Raw genomic sequence first — 8,200 nt, 5'->3', positions numbered from 1 at the left:
CATTCCACAGAATATTATGAGTAATGTTACTGTGCGTTTCTACTCAGCGTTATATCCATGTATCGGATTTATAATATTGCCTTTGTTTTTTGAAATTCCTAAATTAATAAACGAACATGCACTCTATTTTGATAAAATAGTTTCCAAGGCAGTATTTTTGCGACTGCACCTAGGTGAAACAGAGACCAGAACCATGTTTCTGGCGGTGGGGTCTCCTAAGTGGATATCAGACTTCTGAGAAATGAGCTTGTGCATGTAATTGTTAAGAGAACGGAAACTGATTGGGAAGTACAAACAGACTTGGAGATGAAATTTATATATTCAATTTCTTTTCAGCAGAACAGGGCCACGTCCATGGGCTCTTGCTAAAGCTGTGTGTCTATAACCCGTGAAAAGCTATGAGCCACCCAGGCGCGCTGATGAGCTGTTTTGTTTTTACCAAGAGCTGAAAAGAGTGTATACTAGAGTGTTATGGAATGTTAGGTAAGATTGCCTGCATGAATCCTCAGCCATCAGGACTGTTGTGACCCGAGTGAAAGATGCTCCACAGAAGTAGGCCTTGTTGATGATAATCATATCCGTGGAGCTGGGATGGAGTCATGTGGCTGTTGGAGGCCATTTGAGAATCAGACCCTGCGTGAAGAAGAGTAGTTGAGCATTGCTGGAGCAAGATGGAGTTGTGTGAGACATTCGGACTGGACACAGTGGCAAACATGTGTTAGGAGCGAGGTGAGAAATGCGTGAGACTTATCATTGTTGTTTCAGCTACTTTAACTATAATTAATACTTTCTACTGAATACAATTAGCATTTAATTATATATTTTTTTGACTTTGGTTTGTTTATTTACAATAAATGATTTAAAAAGTAACATCTTGTCCATTGTTTTCTTCCATCGGGCTCCTTGGGGAAGTTCCGTTCTTTCAGGTAATTGATCCTCAAGTGGAGACGGTAACACTATGTCTAGGGACTAGGCTTCTGCCGTCCTCCCGGTGAATTTCAGTCTGAAGTTTTCATGGTGCTGAAAGAAATGTCACCCGAATTCAGTCTCGAAACTTCAGTCTTGGAGCGTATCCCCCCAACCCCTGCTACCACAACCGCCTTTGGGCATCGATGCCTCAACTGGGGCTAATGGTGTCTTCGGACAATAGTGTAAGCCTGGCTAAATCGGATCAGCCGTCCGTCATATATAATCCTCTCTTCCCTTTAAACGGCCTTCGCCCCTGGCACTGGAATGAGGCTCAATGGAACTGCACGGTGCAAGTCTACCCGTGTTTGCCTCGCAGGGGCAACCCAGTTACCAGTATAATTTTCATAAAGGGAAAAATGGATAATTCTTTAACTTGCTAAATTTCAACAGCCAAATAATAAATTGGTTTCCTTACATGCAACATTCCTGCCATCAGTCCGTTACCGTGTGAGACACTGAGTGAATTTGATAAATTGCCCCTGAGGATCCATGTTACAATAAATAGAATTTTAGTCTGCTCCGTCTCCTAATTTGGAGTTGGGGATTCGAGGGGAGGATATCAGATGCCAGCGGTGTTCAATATAATTTCCAGGCCATTACAGGAAGCAATAATTCAAATAAAAATTTCTTCTGAAGAAAAAACTATCCAAAGTAATTCAAAACGGTGCCCTTTTCCTTTCCATAATCGATATGAAGGACCCGCTCTGGACCTGAACTGGAGCCGGCACATCGCCAAAGATTCTTTCCGATGGAGGAATGAGGAGCAGCTTCCTGTTGATCAAAATATCTTTCCGTCCCCTCTGGGCACAGGACGCTGCAGTTCTTGGAATCATCACTGTGATTTAGACAATGGGAAACATTACCTATCAGGTGGTTAATTTGGAAACCAAGCAGCACATTCTTTAATGGCCTATGAACTGTTGAAAGAGCGCGAAGTCAACCTCGATATTCTTCATGTGAGGAGGAGTGTGAGGTGCTCACAATCTACTGAGCAGGATCGCAGCTTACATCGAACGGCTTGGGCTTCCGCTGCCATTCAGCAATTTATCCCGGTAGATAAATGTCTCGGCAGTGAGACATTCCCGCAATCAGCCACATAATCACTGGCGGTGAATTACTCAAAAGCTATTAGACAATACTGACTTACCGGGAATACCAAAGGCTGCGAGAATTGGGTAGAAAATATTCGTTACTTGTAGAATCGTTGGCTGGATCATGTTTTTTAGAACGATGCGATAGCTCACTCAGTTTTCTGATTGTGTTGAAATTCCATAAATGTTTACCACTTTATAGGACAATTTGTCTCCCCGTGAGGAAATCAGCTTACACAATAATTCGTGTTAGTTATCGTCACTTCACAAACAAGCGGCTGATTTCACTGTTCAGTGACCCCGGTCCCCCATTGGGGAAATTTATCAGTTCAGTTCCAGAAACGTTGTCACTAAAAATTAATGATCGCAAAGTAACCTCAGAGGGAATGTATTCAGCGCATGTCCCCTTGAATGTTGAAAGGAACATCACACCTGGACAATGTTGGATTCTATGGGATTCATATTATTCCGCTGCGATATTAACTCAGACATTGCAGAATGTGAACTTTTGATGGGCTGTAATTCCGTAACTTAAACTTGCTGTCTTCTGTGACGAGAACACGTGATGACCCAGCGTTATTAATGCTGCCGATAATATCGCTCTAAAATTAACTATACTAGAGATATCCGTACATTTATGCTGTTGCTGTCAGTCAATTGGACTAGTCGCTATCTACTATAGCATGAATAGTGGGAAACATGTTCGAAAATTATCCGTGCTGATTATAATCTATGATTGTTAATAAAAACTCCACTCAATCGTACGGATCCCTTGCTCCAACATTATGTGCTATGAAATACAAAGACAAAACGCTGGGAATACTCAGCAGATCTTTTAGCATCAGTTAGGGTGAATCGGAGTTAATTTTTTAGGTAATGATCAGCATTGACCTTTTTAAAATTAAGTTTTCCAGCATCGCAGTATTTTGTTTTCGGCTTATTGATTTTGGCCCTATTCCAGAATTTTCACGATGACTCTATTCTAGTGCTTAAGATGGCGGTATTGGTATCACATAACTTGTGATAAGCCAACTGGCGGGTTAGAGGTCAGGCTACTACTCAACTTTTACTCGTGATATCCTTTCACTAACATTACTGTTGTTGACGTCACCGTAACAATACTGATGGTGAATTTAACTTCACTGAGGAAGCCCCTACTCGAGCATTAATAGTTGTGTCCGTGCAGAGAATCATCCTAACATTTCTAGATGTAACCCTACTCTAACGTTACAGCTGAGGTCTGTATTCTAAGTTATTCGTGATGACATGACTCAAACATTGCTGGACGTGATTCAGTGCCACGAAGTTTTTTCCTCGTTTTGTTTGATTACGTCCGAAATCAGGTCGCCTGATTATAAGCTAATGTTCCGCATTGCCGGAGTTACTGCAGTTATATTTTAATCAGTACTCCGGATAAAATGGGAAAGACTCTCTTATATGAAGGCGATGTTGCTTGCAATCCTCTATTTCACATTAGGAGCATATTTAATAACTTGTTAAGTATCATGACACGCTTGCCCATAAGTGAATGAGGATTAATGAAAATTCAAAGATACATTGAGGTTTTAACTGGGCTTGGAGAATGAAAGATTGGCATGACATGTCACTGAAAAATTGCTGATAGATCAGGGAAAACTATTAATCGTTCAAATTGAATGCAGGGGGAACCATTTTAAACTTGAATCTGTACAGCTGATATTGACGTTTACACCTTATAACGGAACACAAATCGGAGTCACAAAATGAAACGGCGCATCAGCCTACTGGAGAATATTACTGCTGCCAATTGGCGAGGCATCGATTGTGAATTACATCAGTCAACAACGAAAAAAACAGTAACAATTCACTTAAGTTAATTTACTTTAGAACGACAATACTCGCTTTCAAAAGGGGAGCTAAATGTAACTGTTAAACTGAGTGCAGATGCAAGAGCTGCACCAATCTGCCAAATGCAATCAACATTATCCAAGCTATAGAGGATTGGGAGCAGAAAATCCACATGTTTCTCAATCATGCGCAATCACTTAAAATGTGGTTAAGTTTGTTGTGAAGCTGTCATTTATGCAATTTGACAGAGGTTACTTCATGGACTCTCTTTGTTTTGCAACCAGGTGAAATGACACCTTGTGTTTAAGAAGCGAGCGGTCACTAATTATTTCATTTAAATTCTGTTTCTTCGTTCCACCTGATATAAATCAATGCCATTGTGAGTAGCCAGTGCCATCCGAAATTAAATTGCGTTCGCAAAAGTTATTACTGGTTTTACAGGATCGGAGGCGACGCTTTTGTCAGTTTCTGTGTCAAAATCATTTTCGTTTTCAAATCTGCAGTGACGCATGGTGCTCGTAAACAGATAGCCCGTCTTACACAATTATCGTTGCCCTCAAAAGAGGCCACAGCAACGAAAGAAAACTGGTATTTCGCTCCTCCCAGGGTTTGTTTTGTAAACCGATCAAGAAATGAGAAGGGGATGGGGTTTTGGAGAATATGTCATCCCAAAGAACCATGCAGGGAAATGTTGGTCGCAGCTCTCCTTACAGGTATTGAATATAGAGCCAGAGAATGCTGGAAATACTCGACAGGTCTGGCAGCTCCTGTGAACAGAGACAACAAAGTTAACGTTTTCAGGACGATGACTTTTTGTCAGAACTGACATCTTTATATTTTGGGTAATATGCCGCAAATCTGATTGTCTGCACATCAGCCTCCAGAATCACTTACTCGTCGCGAACAGGTGTCACGGTTTTTGGGGGCCGGGCGGATGGAGCGGTTTTGGGGTGGAGAGCTTCTCCTCATGTCTTGAGTTGTATGGAGCAATAGAGCAAATTATTCCCTCTTGGCTGGGTATGAATAATCTGAAGCAAATGTTGAAGATGCACTTCAAACATAGAATGTTTGCGAAATCCTCCTCGTGCGGCTGTCTTCCATTGTCCTTATTATTATTTGTGGTGAAATAACGGGTTTTTTTTCTCAGGTATTGAGTAGATTTGGTGGCATCGCATTAGAAATATTTTAACCATAAAATCATGGAATGTTTAGAGCTCAGAAGGAGACCGTTTAGAACATTGTCTCTGTGTCGGTTATCTGCAATAGCAACTCAGCCAGTCCTACTCCTCCGCCTTTCCTATGTGACCCTGAAAATGTTGTATTTTCAGATAATTATCCAGTTTCCTTTTGAAAACTGCAATTGAATCTGTCTCCACGACAAACTCAGCCAGGCTTCCCGATCCAAACCATTGGTTGTTAAAGAACTTATTCCTCATGTCGCCTCTGTTATTTGTTAATTACTTTAGGTTTGTCCACTTCCTGCCTATGGAAACATTTTCTCAACATTTACACTAACCAGGCCCCTCGTGATTTTGCGCACAATTAACCAATTATCTCTCAACCTCCTCTTTTCCAAGAAGAGAACCACGGATTCGTCAATCTATCAACATAACTGAATCCTCCTAAACTCGGAATCATACTGTTCAATCATTTCTGAACCCTTCCTAAACCGCCTTTTAAGTTGAACCAGTATTTTGTGATAGTTAATAACTTATTTCATTTTGTATTCTATGCCCTGATTTATCAAACCCAGGATTCTGGACCAAGGACTGCATTCAAAATCTGCCCTGGTACCTTCAATGTTTTATGTGCATATACACACAGGTCCTTCAGCTGCTGCATCCAATTAGAAATATACCCTTCAATTAATGCCACCTTCTCTCATTCACCTGACCAAAATTTATCACTTCACAATTGTGTACATTGCTTTTTACCTGTCTCATGTATTCCCATTCCAGCAGCCTAATTACATCCTTTTGAATTATATCACTATACTCCTAATAGTTCACAAATCTTCCAATTCCTGCACCATAAACAAATTTTGACATTATGCCCTGCTCACCCAGATATAGGTTATTGATATCAGAAAAGAAAAGCAGTGGTCCCGTTACATACCACCCAACATCGCATCCCACGCCCAACTCCTCCACCCTCACCAGTCAGAAGTAAATACATTTTTATATAATTCATGCTTTAATAGTCTTGAATTCAATTATTAGACTGTGGTAGAACATGGGGCGCAATTGATTAATACAGAGCAAAATGACGTAACTGTTGATTTCGAAATGATATGACCAACTCGTTTGCTTCGAGCTTCTGCATTTCAAAATCTCCCATATCACCACTACATTTGCATCAGTCCATAGTGTTTTTAATACCTACATCAAAGCACATTTATATAGCAACTCTAAAATAGTAGACATGCAGATGGCCTGAACTCAGCCACAAACTCCGGTTTCAAGTGCCAATCCAGTAATTGATGACCAAGTAATATTTTTATTCATTTACGCCTTGCGGGCTTCACTGTCTAGACGAACAATTATTGTCCATCCGTAATTGCATTTGAGAAGGTGATGGCGAGATGCCTTCATGAACCGCCTCAGTCCCTGGGGTGTAGGTACACCAACAGTGCTGCTAGGAAGGGAGTTCCAGGATTCTGACTCAGTGACAGTGAAGAACGGGCGTTATATATCCAAGTCAGGATGGTGAGTGGCTTTGAGGGGAACATACAGGTGGTGGTGTTCTCATGTTTCTGCTGCACTTGTCTTCCAATATGGCAGTGGCCGTTTGTTTGGAAGGTGCTGGCTAAGGAGCCTTGGTGAATTCCTGCAGTACATCTTGTCTATGGTACACATTGCTGCTACTGTGCGTCGATGGTGCAGGGAGTGTGTTTGTGGATGGGGATCCAGTCAAGTGGACTACTTTGTCCTGGATGGTGCCAATCTTCTTGAGTACTTTTGGAGCTGCACTCATCCAGGAAAGCGGAGAGAATCCCATCACACCACTGTAACAAGCCCTGTAGGTGGTGGACAGGCTTTGGGGAGAAAGGAGGTGAATTACTGGCCGCAGAATTTCTAGCCTCTGTATCTGTTCTGTTGGCCAATATAATAATCCACTAGTGCACTTCACTTTCTGTTCAGTAGTAATCCCCAGGAAGTTGATACAGGGAAATTCATTATTGTAATGATATTTAATGCGATGGGGCTATCATTAGATTTTCTCTTGCCGAAGATGGTCATTGCCTGGCTTTTATGTGAAATGAATGTTATTTGTGGGAGGTATGACCCCAAGCAGCAAACAAAACTGTTTCAAATTTACTCCAAATAATCTAGGGCTCGCTGAGGCCACACTCGGTCAAATGCTGCCTTTTTGTCAAGGGCAGTCACTCCCACGTCACCCAGGGAACATCAGCAGAGACAAACAAAATGAACAGTTCAGGACGATGCCTTATCATCAGAACTGTACTGTGGTTTAGTTAGCTAAGGCGCATATCTACCAAAAAGATAACTGATTTCATGTCTCACTCATGCTTCTATCCTATTAGACACCGCATAGCTTTTAAATAAACTAACGAGCCCCAGAAGTTTCATTGGAAATCACTTGTCAACATAAAGAAACCTGTTAAGATAAATGTTGCCTTCGGAGTTTCATGCATAAAGAATGTTTCGAATTTTTGCCGACAATAACTGTGAGCTAGGATAAAATGAGCTTTTGTTGCTGCACGTTAGGCAGGAAAGAGTGGGGAGGGCTCAGTCGGAGCTTTGTATAATTCTGATGGAATGTAATTGACCTGAACGAGGGTGACACGTAACAGCCGTACCAAAATTGGAGTCAATGGGAACTAGGGGATAAACGCTCTGCTAGCTGGAACGCTGGAGCTTTTTGTTGAAGGCCTTGGGCTTTTTGTGATTCTCACAATTTAGATCGCTTCCCCCCATGAGCATTCTTGCTTTAAATTGTTTAACATCACCATTTCCCACAACAAACACCACATGGAATTGTTTACCCTTCGCAAAATCCATCTCTGTGGGTTTTGATCTTCCCTCTCCAATTTCTACAATTCAACACCTCGCCGAAGTAAACACAATCTTAAAAACGTGCAAGGTTCAGTGCAGATAGCTGGGTAACAACGGTCCTCACATCACACACCACGAGTTCGGAGCAAGCAGTTTGTGCAAGTTAGAAGATTTGATAAATAATGCCAATTGGAGGCTGCTGACCGGCCTGTGAAGGAAATGCGATGTCGACGGTGGATTAGCAAACAAGGGAATGGAAGCAAAAAGTGGTTGCAATTTCCAATGTCAGGTGGCGAA

The sequence above is a fragment of the Cetorhinus maximus genome, chromosome 19 (assembly GCF_964194155.1).
Source record: "Cetorhinus maximus chromosome 19, sCetMax3.hap1.1, whole genome shotgun sequence".
In the NCBI taxonomy this organism is placed as follows: Eukaryota; Metazoa; Chordata; class Chondrichthyes; order Lamniformes; family Cetorhinidae; genus Cetorhinus; species Cetorhinus maximus.
Note: the sequence above shows the minus strand (reverse complement) of the source record.